Source organism: Anser brachyrhynchus (genome assembly GCF_964034855.1).
Source record: "Anser brachyrhynchus genome assembly, chromosome: 1".
Lineage (NCBI taxonomy): Eukaryota > Metazoa > Chordata > Aves > Anseriformes > Anatidae > Anser > Anser brachyrhynchus.
This window is the reverse complement of record NC_137694.1, coordinates 34,407,518-34,420,120: the sequence shown is the minus strand read 5'-3', so window position 1 is coordinate 34,420,120 and position 12,603 is coordinate 34,407,518. Positions and strand designations below refer to the sequence as shown.

Here is a 12,603-nt window from a genome sequence, read left to right as displayed (position 1 = left end):
TACACTGTATGCAACAGCTGATGTATCAGACTCTTTTAAACAATACTCTGAGAATCTTTTGATTTTCATCATATTTCTTGGACTGAAGGAGACAGATGGTACTGCTAAAAGGCTGGACATGCTTGAGAAAGCTCTCCTTGGGGCCCTTTTAGAAGTCAGTGACAAAATTCTCATTGATTTCTGTGTGGTTAAATGTTGTTAAGTCGTTAAAAAGGGATGGGCTTTTTGACAATTGATTTAAAGACAGGGAACTGGAATATGCAGGTGCTTCTACTTCACTGTTAGTTCTGAGCAACCATTATCATAACATTTTACTACATTGCTTTCTTATTACTAAGTGTGGGCAGAACTACATTGTGTCTCAAATGGTACAATGCTTTCCCACAAAAAATTAGCATTGGTCTTTTTCTCATCTGGGAGCTTTGCCACTTGTTATTGAGTTGATTACTCCACTGAGGACATTCTGTACACTGCTCTTATTAACAAAGGAGTAACATTTAAGCCAGGTTGTTTCCTAGAGTTATTGCCACAGTCATACCGCCAGACTTATCAGATCTGCGTAGGTAAAGAGGCCACTCCATATGGATTCATTCTTACAACATATGTGTATGCAAGGAGACTATAGAGTTTCAGCATTAGCTTTCCCTTAGAAAAATCAGACTTCATGAGTTATACTATATAACCTCTATTTAATTTCCTACAAGTACAATATAAGACTTAACAGTAAAGAAAAATCATGCAAGCCCCCTCCCAAACAATCAAAAAAACAACACACAAAAAAACACCTTTCCTATAATTTGAGAGACAGCTGTCTACTCTCTAGTGCAGACTAATACCTTTCACGTTGACAACTGTGGAGAAAAATGTTGACCCAGTCTTGTCTTCAGGCCCTGTGACTGAGTGTCCATTGTGTGCTGTACTTTTCCTACCATCTCATGAGCCGAGCACCACTGCACAGCACTTCTTCAGGAACCCTGGAATCTCGTGTTCTGACCTACAAAGCACTTCACGCAGCAACATCTGAATCAGCTGACATCAGTAAGGGTAGTTGGTGTCTGTTTACCAAGGTATTGCTGTAAAGACTTCATGGGTAGTGTTGAAGGAGCTGGCCCTTTAAGTTCATATAAAACTTCTAAGAATTTTGGAATTTGTTATCTTGTAAGTGATCTATATCCTGTAAAAAAAAAAAATGGCTGAGAGTAACATATCCTATGACTTCTTGTATATTCTTATGGTAAATAAGATTTAGTAACAGTATACTCTACTGATTATCCCTTTTAGATGTAATAGACTTTACTTAGGTCCTTCACCTTAGAGAGACAATTATCCTATGCAAAATTATAAAGCCACGCGAACTGTACAGGAGCTGCTAATATTACTGTACGGTGAATGTAGCCACTGCCTTATAACCTTACTGTAATTCTTCACAGATATACCAGTACTTTAACTGAATGCATCATAAGGAACAAAATGCATTCCAAACAGGGTAGGAAATACTTTATGACCCCTGAAAAGACACCTAATTCATCAGAAGTCCTGCTTTGTAAAATCTTATTAAACATAAAGCTATTTACAAAGCACTCTGTCATACATACTATACAAAGGCATGGTGATTTAGAAGACACTGAGGAATGCTCAGCTAAGACAATAATTCTCATTTGGCAAAAGTAATGGGAAATTCAGATTAGGGTTTCTCAAATATTATTCCTGCAGACATGCCAAACTCTGAATACTTTGCATCATATAAGCTAGTGAATATCCAAAAGCCATATGAATTGCAGAAGGGCAAACAGGGGAAGAGTGGGATAGTATTAGGGGTCAACAGCTTCTGGCAGTCCTAACTGCAGTCAGTTAAACCGTGGCTGTCAGCAGTCGTCTCCACTCCTCTGCTCGATGTTAAAATGGCTGTTTCTTGCTTGGATTGGGTTCTTACCCTAAACCGTTGCAGCTCTTTGTGTTTATAATCTAGCAGGCCTGACCAAATTCAGCAGGATTACTCCTGTTATTCTCCCATGGTATAGTGAGCGTATCGACCATGAGTAGCTTTCATGCTAGTCTCTTTTGGTTTAGGACAAACAAGTACAGAGAAGACAAGCCATAAGACAGTCAGCAATCTGCACACATCTTCAGTTTGCTGTTAGGTGTGCCAGAAGCTATAAACATAAGTTTATAAAACTGTTCTAGTCTGTGTCTTTGCGTGTCTATTGCACTCTAGGCTGGGGTCCTGCCTCCAGCCTGTCTCTTAAAAAAAAAAAAAAAAAAAAAAAACCTCTGTGTTTATATGCCTTTTCGAACTAGTGCAACTTTCCCAGAGGGTGGTGCTTTCCCAGACTTGTTTACCTGTCTGGGGAATTTGCATTAATCTCTCTCTCCAGTGAACTGGGAATATAATACATAATACAGCATTTTTTTTAAGCATTCCCTGTTCTAGCATCTAAGACATAAGACATCTCAGTATAATTGTTTTTGAAGTTTCCAGGCTTCCGAGACATCCTGCCTGTCATATGTTATTACCATTTATTATAGATTGTATAGAAACCCTGTAAGGCTGAGGAGAGTTCCTGTCTCACTAGTACCTGTTCTTTGGTGAGGAAGCAAGTGATACAGCCAGTGGACATAACTCACACATATGAAGGAGACCTAAGCATTGGAGAAACTTCAGGAAGGAACAATATTTAAAAAGACCATGTTATTATGGCTATCATAAATTTGTAAATCTTGAGCTAAAAAATAAAAATAAAAAATATATAATTTTAATTTTTCCATTGATTGTCTTAGATCCAGTTTAAGCAAGTTCTGTCTAAAATGGGAAACAGGTGCCCAAATTTTCCCTCAGTCTCACAGAGCAATACAGTCTGTCCTACTTTCCAGGACTATCTCATGTATGGCTACATAAATTCATTAGGTAACTCCCTTCTTAGCTTGAAATCTTCTGAGGTATTTGCCTTTAGTCTCCCACATATACTCAGAAGTGGAAAGATGGCTGCTTATCTCCTTCCTACACTTCTCATTTAATGGGTTGCTTGGATGGGTACTTGAACTCAGTTAAAAGTCCCTGGAGAATACTGAATTGTTAATTGTGGCCAGGACTACAACTAAGCACGCCTGATGCTATGCACTAGGCATAATTATTTAGTTGCTGGAATATTCACCCAGGAAGCAAGGTAACTGAAATTTAGGTCTTAACTGGCACAGAGAAGCAAACATGCATCTCCAGCACACTAGTGGCAAAGTACCAAGAGGGAGGATAAATCTGAGGAGACAACATCCCCTGGGGAAGATAAACTGCTGGGCAGGTGGGAACGGCAGGGCTAAGAGAAGAGCAGAGCAGAGGCTGCCCTGCTGCAGGCCGCAGGCCAAGGCCCTCAGCCTGTAGGGGCAGGGCTAGGCATCTAGCCCCCACTTCCAGCACTGTGTTTGTTCATCGGGCAGTGACAGATTAATATAAAACACCTACACGTTTCAGGATGCAGCTGCATAATACCCGAACTGGTCTGACTGCTGTTTTAGCACCAGGCTCTATGATTTCTCGTTTGTTCTCGGAAATAGGGAGACAAGGAAGCAAGGCCTGCATTACTTCCGCTGAATTCAGTGGCAGAGCTCCAACACCAGTAAGATCAGCAATTAAACTTAAATGATGAACTCCAACCCACAACAGAAATTAGTGACAAAAGCGAGATTAGAATGGAGGAGTTGTTGGCAGGATTTAAAAATGGACATGTCAATCATGTTTCTGAGACGTAACTGCTTAAGTAAAGCTTAGATAGATTAAAATGACACAGGACAACTGGAAGAGCTAAAGCCATATTTCTAAAGTTTCTAAAAAAACATATTTTCTGAGTTTGGTAGAGGCCACAGAGGTAGAGGTAGAGGTTGAAACCTGGGTAGGATGCTTTAAAAAGAACTAAAGGTTCGTTAATCCTGAAACACCAATGTCATTGTAAACAGTGGTGTTTTTTTTTTCACTTCTCATGTCTGACTGCAACTATCTCCTCTCACTAGTACATTTACCCGCTTAGATCACTCCTCAGACAGCTCAGACAGGGAGCAGCATAACTGCTTTTACTGTGTCACAGGAATCTTTTGCACTATGTAAATGGCAAAAATAAATAAAATAAAATAGATTTAATACTTACATAATATTATCTGCTTTCAAAATATTTGACACACACATGAACACTCCTACAAACCATTGCATTTTACAGAGAGTGGTTTTCAGACCAAAAATTGGTTTCCTTTAGGAGCATAAGTTGTTCATCCGTGTACTAGATCCAAGCACATGGATGCACAATTTATACTCCTAAAGAAACTTCAGGGGAGAATAGGCCACATCAATCCAAACCACCAGATCCCAGAACTCACTGCAGCAGCAGCCTCTATAGAAATAAAGAAAACGACGTACTTGACAGGAAGACATTCACTTGATGAGCATCCTTGATCACAGGACAGGGGAGAATAGGATCTGTTATTCTAGATGGAAAAGTTTTGAAACTGGGCATCTTTGAGCATGAGGGTCCTGGGAAGCCTAAGATTAGCTGCAGAGTCACAGCTCCCTCCCTCATGCAGGACTCCATGAAACAAGCTCTTATCTGCAGTGAAAATGAAGCTGCAGTATCAGTGCTGGCACTGACCTGTGAACATCTCAGCCATAAGCACTGTGGCTGGAAGTGGGGAGGCAGGGTTGGATACACACTTATACGGACAGTCTAAGTCTTGTTATTTAGTATAAGATAGAGGAGTCAAAATCCAGGGTGCCTCTTTTCCATGTGAGTGATTAACTACTGGACTATAAAGGCAGGTTAGTGTGGCTCACTGACTTGTGAAATTGCATGGTCTGGCTCCAACAGGAGGCTCGGTGAGCACTTTGTGCACCTTCTTGCTGCCCCACTCTTCATCCTCCACCAGCGTGTGGCTGAGGGCTCGCATTTCCCTCAGAGGTGGCAGATGTGCACGTGAATTTTCAGGCAGAGAGCAAAATTAATTGAGTGCTTCCTTTGCAACTGCTGTAATCCCCAGGCTGTTGTACAAAAAAAAAAAAAAAAAAAAAAAAAAAAAGGTCCTTGTCCAGTCAACAACTTTCAGAAGAAAAGCATGAACCCTGCTCCATTACTTCAGAGGATGGTTTCAAGTTTCTGCCGCTGGGGGAAGGGGATCAAGAGCCAGACCTTGAAAAGACAGAAGCAAGTTTTGGCAGACGTGCATTGAGCACCTCAAAGTATGTGGGCTTAATATGTATACCTGACTTCTCTACAGACCCTGAGCAGATGTCTGCACAGCTTAGAGGATTCATGTAATGTGTCTGTTTGCCCAGGCCTGTAGAGGAAGCACAAGAAATAATGCAAAACTTTTGGATTTCACTCTAAAGTTTTGACACAGAACAGTTAATGCTGTAGTGCCTCATTTATAAATAAATACCTACTTTCTTGAACTCTGTCCTCTTCTAGTGGATATCTAGTGTTTGAAACATTGGTATTTCAGAGAATCAGGACAGAGCTAAGAATATAAGTCACAGCAATTAATTTGATGGAGTTGGCCACTCTCTCACTTCGTGAGATACAGGGAGGAAAAAAATAAAGCCAGATGATTTGAACTGTCAGTGCCAGCAATGTCCTCCAAAACAGAGGCAAGTTCAAGGGAAGTCGTATAAGCCTCAATGATTCAGTCATCTGTAGGTATAAAGCCATCCTTGGCATTGTTTGTGAACCGCATATTTAAAAAGCGGGTAGCCTTAAATAATGCTATAAATACATTGAAATACATTGTCGCAACAAATCTTTTCATTAAATTCAGGCTGTTGTTTGATGTTACAGTAAATCCAGATTATGGATTTCAGTAGTTTGTCCTAAAAATATCTTGGCCACAGAATAAAAATTAAAATAAATAATATTAAAACAGAACAAAACACAACTCTAATATAGCCTGAGCTCATTCCAATGCAAACTTGTTGAAAAACAATAACCTGGGGTTCTTTTTGTGTTGCTAGGCCTTATGCAGGACCAGGTATTGTCTTTCACCCCACTCTAACTTTGTGCCAGATCAGGTAGCATCTGCAGCACTTGCAGCTGCTGGAAAACCAGCACAGAAACAGAAAGCCAACATAATTGTTCTGTTGTGTGCTCTGGGTAATTCAGCATAAATGTGTTCATCTGCCCGTATATAATCTGTATAGTATTTGTACTGTTGAATCACCTGGTATAGCAGAGACTCTGTAAAAGCAATCAAGAAAGCAAAATCTTATTTGCCTAGCAAAGGAATGGAGAGGAAATACAATGGAGTTTAACTAAAACAGAAAATAATTATATAAAGTTCAGGAGCTTAAGGATACTAGACACATCTTTACAAATATGTTCACTCAATGCGATTGCACTTAATATACGTCTGGTACATACATAGCCTAACCACCATCTACATGCACAGAGGGTCCAAAGCGCCAGTCTTGCTGTGCCATGACTGTCTGACTCAGCTTGTCTGGCAGTGGACTACCACATGCTGACTCTGAGGATCATCTCAGAACAGGAGCACAGGCCTTTGCACCCTGGAGTTACCACTTGCACAGAGCACTGTGTGATATGCCTGCAAGATTTATTTGCTCTTCACATGCTCTTCGCATGGGTGGATAGGCATGTGTTATTTCACTAGCTACAAGCTGGAAGAAAAATACCCCTTCCTCCCTTAAAAAAGAGGGGATAATGAGGAGGGAGAGGGGAATTCATAGTTATCCTTTTAGTATTGACTCTACACTGGCAGAATGAATGTTTTTCCTTACTCTATGTAGCTTTTTTTTTTTTTTTTGTAAATTCTTTAGAGTCTTGGTCCATTTGTTCAGAAAATCCCCTTATTTTCTCAGCAGGCTTCTCACAGTGGTAGGACAATACCTCATCTCCTTCCTCTCTTTCGTCCTCTCTCCACACAAATACATTCTAGGACCTTTCTTATGATTCGGGAAGCCAATGCATATTCCAGTACTGTGGTGTAATTTCTAATATGCACAACTTGGAAAGTGCCTTAGGCTGGTGCGCCACTGGATCTGCTCCATTCTAGATGAAGCTAATCAAAGTGAGACAAACTTCAAGGCCCTACTGCTGTGGGTTCTGATCACTTCTGTATTCGCAGAAAAGACTAAATACACCAAACGTTGCTTGTGGGTAAACTGAGCAGAGAATATGTATTGAAGGACATGAGCGAAGCCAGTAAAAGCAACCCACTCACAGAAAATAGTTAGATTTTTTTCCAGTGAGCTGTATTCATTTGAGGTTAGTGGTTAAATACAGATTTATATCAGAGTTTCCACCTAATAAAAGAATCTGTGTGGATGATTTCTGTTTAGTTACTGTTAGTAGGGATTTTCAAAATGTAATTTTCAAAAAAACAGCAGGATATCTTACTGAGAACATTATCAAAAGTTCATGAAATCAGGGGGTGTTGATTTTGATAAAACATAAATGGCATTCTTGATTTCTTATGTTTTTTCTAGGCTGGAAGAGGAATGTATTGTTGGAGAAGCTGATACATTTGCTGTTCCAAGAGCACAAATAGAGTTTGTGACCTGAATATGCTGTGCATGTAGAAAATATGAAGCTATATAATCTGATCCCATGGTAGATGTGATAACTTACAGTAAATATGAAACTGAAGAAATCTTTATGGTTATTCTGTAATCATAGAATCACAGAATCACAGAATAGTTTGGGATGGAAGTGACCTTAAAGACCATTTAGTTCCAGCCCCCTGCCATGTGCAGGGACACCTCCCACCAGACCAGGTTGCCCAAAGCCCCATCCAGCCTGGCCTTGAGCACCTGCAGGGATGGGGCATCCACAACTTCTCTGGGCAACTTGTTGCAGTGCCTCACCACCCTCATAGTACAGAATTTCTTCCTTATATCTAATCTAAACCTACCGTCTTTCAGTTTAAAACCATTCCCCCTTGTCCTGTCACTACACTCCCTGACAAAAAGTCCCTCCCCAGCTTTCCTGCAGGCCCCCTTTAGGTAGCAGAAGGCTGCTTATAAGGTCTCCCTGGAGCCTTCTCTTTTTCAGGCTGAGCAACCCCAACTCCCTCAGCCTGTCTTCATAGGAGAGGTGCTCCAGCCCTCTGATCGTCCTTTGGCCCTGGACTTATTCTAGTAGGCCCATGTCCTTCTTATGTTGGGGACCCCAGAGCTGAAGAGCTGAACTCTTTCCTTGCTCTCTATAGAAAAAATGCCAAGCAGTGTTCTGTCTGCAAGGGAGATTAATCATTTAATAGCAAGTGAAATTATAGATTTGATAAATGTAACCATGTAAATGAAGCAAATATCTTTTGGCAGGACACCACGCAATAAACTAGAATGATGTAAAGTCACCAGGACCCACACTGAATGGATTAGATACTAGCTAACTGGCACGTCTCAAAATGCCAACTATAAATACAGAGTAATTCTTGAGTAAAGTTCTGAAAGGGCTAATCTTTGACCCTAATATTACTTGACATTTTAATTAATGAATTAAAGGGGAAAAAAAAAAAAAAACCAACACACCACAGACATCACCATAGCTTGCTTGTAGCACAAATTTGAGAAGAGTGCTGGGGAAAAAAAAAAAAAAAAAAAAAAGGCTTATATACTGACATCGTTTTATCTTGGTTGCTTAGGTAATGATACGACTTTTGTCATGATCGGAAGTCATGTACTTTACCACAAAGACTAAGGACCATTCTACCAAGACTGAGGGATGTGAACCAAGACAAGGGGACTTGCACCGGGTCTCAGAGTCCCTGGTGGATTAGACTTCGCAAAATGATGGTGGTACTGAAAAGGATAGTGCAGCTCACTGAAGTGTAAACAGGGTGATAATAGTTTGAAGTGGGAAGATTTCTCAGCGGTATGCAGAAGTTGAATCAGAGATATCTGACTTGATATTAATAATACAGCAAATCAGTTGCCTTTGTTATGTATGAGGTCAGATGAACAGTCCCTTCTGGTCTTAAAATATATTAATTTATGTATGGGAAAAAAATTACCCTCACTAAAGCTTTATCCATCCTGAGAGGATCAGTGGAGCATACAAGGAATAGTAATCAAGTTTCTGGTTATTATTTTAACAAAAAAAAAAATGCAAACAACTCTCAACAATTCTTCAGATAATTCAAGGTTTCCCAAACCAGACATTTCAAAATGTCATCTTTTTAAAACTTTGCATTCCCTTGTTTTCCCTTACCCCCTCCAATCGCCAGTGAATAGTGTTCACTCCGTTTGAAGTCTTTTTTTTTTTTTTTTTTCCCCTCCCTCTCTGTTATTCTCAGGAATTCCTCAGGCTTGAAAACGTTATGGAGTTATTAAAAGAAAACTGATGGTCTCCCCTCTGGCAGGCACTGGCTGTTTTCTCCCAGCAACTCCATCTCACCATCTGCCAAGACCCACATGGGGTAATGGCCAGCGAGTGGCAGCCAGACACCCACAGTCTCACCAACACCTTCTCCCTCCCCTCTGCACCCTCTCTGCTGGTGGCCGGGGGGGAGCTCAGCTCGCGAGCTCCTCCTGCAACCCACCACCACCTGCAGTTTTCCCCAAGGAAGACGGATCTGGAAGTTTTATGGGGTGATTCAAAGTGGCCAGAGACGTTTGGAAAATCAGGACATTTGCATTGCCCTCCTTTTCCCTGTCTTCAATGAAGTGTTACATTGTAAATGTAAATTGTCTCGAGCAAAAAATAAAAAATAGGAACATTGCAGATGTACATAGAATGAAATCCAGACTGCCTGATGAAAGGGCCAGCAATTAATTAAAAGATTATTACAAATCAGGACTTAATCATGTTCTCACGGGTTACAGTGTTGCCTTTAGACAGTTTGCTGATATTCAGTATGGAAAGTTTTTCTTTAGAGTTGTTCCAGCAAAGAAGGCGGAGGGGTTGCAAAGTTTACCATTAGAGACATCGAGAAGTAGTTTTATCAACTGCTGGATTGCAAATCTGTGACAGAAAAATCACTCCAATCTTTTCAAATTGCTATGTACTTAATAAAAGACCAATCCTTTAAATGGAGAAAAGATATCATAGAAAGAGTTTTCTTAAACTAGTACAATCTGGAGTTGAGGAATTTGGAAGGTGTTTTATATGGATTTTTGTGGTTTTTAACTGGGTGGCCAAAGTATACTACATTAATTTTAAGTCTGCTCTTGCAGACTGCAGCAGAGTGGAGAGTAAACAATTAGGTTTGTTTGCTCTCTGAATTGTGATACTTTGGGTCTTTCATTGATTTAAAGGTATGTTGATATTACTTTACACTTTGACAGCACCTGCCAATACAAGATCTCAAATGCTTTACAATAATTAATCAGTGAAACCCACAGATGCTCAGCAAGCCAAATACATTAATGATGAAAATGCAAATATTTGATACATAACAATGAAAAAAATAATTTAAAAATAAGAATCGTTCTCTTTGATAGGTAAGTGTTATGAATCCTGTTTTGTATACGGGGGAATAGAACAGCCAAGAAGTTGATAGTCATGGCCAGCTAGCAGCAATACAGCACAAAAAAGGTACAACCACTGAAGCAGGCATCACAAATGGGACCAGTATTTTGAGAGGCGCCCAGTACCCCGTAACTCCCATGCCTGTCCACATAAAACCAGCTGGAGTTGTAGTTCATACAAATAACTGTCTTTCAGCTTAAATCGTCAGCTCCCAAACAAGGTTCCTCCTGGTCAGAGATTACAGGATATGAAAGGTTTGTTTCTGCTGTTACGGTAATGGGAAAATGTGGTAAGGATAGGCTGAGAGAGAGCATATGCTGCTCCAGGCAATGCTAATGAAGGGGCCACTCATTAGCACAGTAGCCTTCTCTGCCATAAATCTGCCCCTGATTTGTTAATGTTTGCTAATATGTAGTTTACTGTAATAAATTAAAATAAATTGTACTAGCTAAATTGCCTGTGAAGTTGCAGTTTTCCTTTGCAAGACTGGAGCTGCCTATTTGGTTCATTTGCTTGTTCCGCTCTGTCCTGCTCTGCTCTGTGTGGCTTCCTGAGTCTCCAGTCCCCAGCTCCACGTTACAGATTCAAATGTGCCCAGGAGTTCTAAGCAAAACAAAACAGAAACCATTGAGTTTCACTTGGTTTCATGCTGAAATCATGCAAAACCAGACATTATTTTTAGAGCAGGTAATGAATCAAATTACACAATGAGGTTTATAAGAAGTTTCCAGTCAACCTGAGTTGAGATAGGAGTACATAGGTCCAGACCATGGTGTTAGACCAAGACAGCACTGATCCCAAGCACCTCATGGACTTTTACCAGTGCATATGGTAAAATGCTGATACTCATTTGCTAGATCCATATGCTGCCATCAGTACTGTTGACCACACAGAATCTAGACAGATGCACAGAATAATCACACAGAATACCTCTGTAAGAGGAATTCAAGGGGTATGCTAAGGTGCTAAATTAGTGTCATTGTCCCTAAAAATAATTTTAAAACTTTTCTTTTTTAAATCTGTTCTTGACTGCAGAAGTCTCATGTAGTTGGCAGAAAAATATTAGAAGCTTTTGTTTTTTGAAAACAAGACTCACAAAAAAATACTTTCTCTGGCAAACAAATTTAATGTAAATGCACTATTATTTGGTTAATGGTAAAATATTATAAATGTTGGCCTAGACCATAACGATATCTACACCAGTCACTGTTTCTGAGGTCATTTATGAAGTAGGATAGAACACAGGACAACTATCATTGGAGGTTAAGATATTTACTGTATTGAATAGCAATCACCTTGCAATGTACTATAGAGATTTAGTTTTGCTACACTACAGTATTATTTTTTCGTGTAATAAGTAGTTCCTGGTTTGTCTGAAACTCTTGTAACTTTTTGCACATGAAAGAAGTATATGTAGTGGGAGAAAGGAGAAATTATGGATGATCTTCAGAGGGGTTTTGATAGGATACAGATTCAGCTTCCTTTTAATCATCTGGATGTCATCTGGATAATCATCTGCTTCTTCACAAAAGAAAACAAACACTAGACATTTTTGGCACAAGATTTAAGTTGGCTGGTATTAACCAGCAGCTGTAGATCAAGTCCCCCCATAGTAACTCTCCCCCTCAATAGAGATTCTAATTTTAAATATTTAGGTTTCCATGTAGATGAGACTGTGTACTTCTGGAGACACACTCAGGCGTTTGTTTATAGGGAAGGGGTTGAGAAGAAATTAGGTGTGTTTTATTATTTAAAGACTTGTTATACTTTGCCTGTCAGGAGAAGTTTAGCACTATAATTAATGTTTCCATGAATTAAACATGGGGGTCTAGTATGTACAGTATTTTAAGTAAAATATATGGTTATTCTATCATCTGTTTAACAGACTTTGCCAGTTCATATTTCAGTATTCATTTTCAATATTAGTGAATCTTTGTTTCTTCTTCCTTTATATATACATACGTACATGTTTATTGTATTGCATTGGAAAGAAATGTAAATCTTCATTACTATAAAAACAATAAAATATTTTCAATCTTCTACAAGTGCTCAGAATATTTGACATGCAGTCTAGACTCCGATATGAATCTAGGGTTGAACCTATAAGTGTAACTTTCTGGTCCTGGAAATAATTCCAAACATTGAA

General features: G+C 39.6%; 1 protein-coding gene across 1 annotated transcript in view; it reads right to left on the bottom strand.

The window, feature by feature from the left end:
- LOC308188292 (uncharacterized protein) overlaps positions 1-12,603 on the bottom strand; it is a gene marked incomplete at its 5' end in the record, with an annotated part of 68,928 nt that overhangs the window by 29,920 nt on the left and 26,405 nt on the right. The window contains one exon of the mRNA XM_080577169.1: positions 837-1,174. The remainder of the gene's footprint in view (positions 1-836; positions 1,175-12,603) is intronic.